This window comes from Cynoglossus semilaevis, chromosome 9 (assembly GCF_000523025.1).
Source record: "Cynoglossus semilaevis isolate Cse_v1.0 chromosome 9, Cse_v1.0, whole genome shotgun sequence".
In the NCBI taxonomy this organism is placed as follows: Eukaryota; Metazoa; Chordata; class Actinopteri; order Pleuronectiformes; family Cynoglossidae; genus Cynoglossus; species Cynoglossus semilaevis.
Genome location: NC_024315.1, coordinates 18,105,107 through 18,106,465, shown reverse-complemented (window position 1 = coordinate 18,106,465; position 1,359 = coordinate 18,105,107).

The following is a 1,359-nucleotide window of genomic DNA, read 5'->3' as shown; positions in this document are numbered from 1 at the left end:
AGAGGTCTCCTGCCCGGCGGCGGCGGCGGCGGCGGCGGCGGCGGCAGCAGCAGAAGAGGAAGATGTGCTGCCAGAGGATGGGGTCAGTGCTGAGAACAGTGAGCCCGCAGGTTCTGAATGGGCTCTCTTGAAGGGGTTCCTTCTGGTTCCACACTTCTCAGGCTTGGCTCCATCTCCACTTTTGCCACCCGATGCATTCTTCTCCCCGTTTTCCTCACTCAGAGCTTTGCGCCAATTTTGCATCTTGGTCCACTTGTTACTGGAGGCCTTTTGTATCTTTTCAAGTGTCGATGAAGGCGAAGGAGCAGCTGCCACTGTTCCTTCGCCTTCCCTGATCTCATCCAAGGTTCCTTTGGAGCCCGTGTGCCAACTGTATGTAGTCAGAGGGTGGTTGGTCTCTGACGTCGGGCCTGCTGGAGCCTCGCCGGCTGATTCCTGTTCTGGTTGTGATAAACTAGTCTCCTTCCCAGCTTGTTGAGCAGCAGCAGCAGCAGACTCCGAATCTTTCTCGTCGGTGCCCATTTTAAGGACGGTTAGCCGTAAAAGTGTCGTTGAAATTCCCAAAAACGAGCTCCCCTTCGCAGGAGACGTTACCTGATGCTGACCTTCAGTCTGCGTAGAGGATGACAAACACGTTTGCCCCTGCACAGGCTCAGTCGCTCTCTTTCTGCTTTTCTGACTTCCTGTCTTGCATAAACGATGATGCTCGACATTGTGGTTGCTTTCCTGCTGCGCTCTTCACTCACTAGACTGTTTGCTTCCTCCTGAAAATGACACAGAGAAGTTCACCTTTTTAGAAAATAAAAAAAACAAAAACAACTCACAGCTGTTAGTGTTGTTTTCTCACTACATTTTCACTGAACTTCCTCTCGTCCGCACTTCTCTTTTTCACTTTTAGGTCAAACACCTGACACTTGGTACAGTGGTCCTTTTGTACATGGCTGCAAATAATGACTTCACTGCACAGGGACCTTCCAACAGTTCATTTTTCATTTATATCCTTTTTTTTTTAAACTTTTTGAACTTTTGATATTTATGAAAACATACAATGTCACTGCTTTTTGTTGTTTTTTTTGGTTGTTTTTTTTTGAAGTCTGTAAAATTGTATTGATTTGAACTCTGCAGCAAAGACTGAGAGAATCACGCCATGTTCATCTACCTGTGGGAGGGTGGACTGTTGACTGTTGAAATCAGTTTCCTGTAGAAGCTCAGTTCCATTTCCTGTTAGGTTTCAGAAACAAGAAAACCACTTCCTGCACCCTGCTTGTACACAGAGACACACAAAAAAAGATAGTGCCCTGTATGAAAGTCTGGGATATATATAAATATATATATATATATATGAAAATATATGAAAGT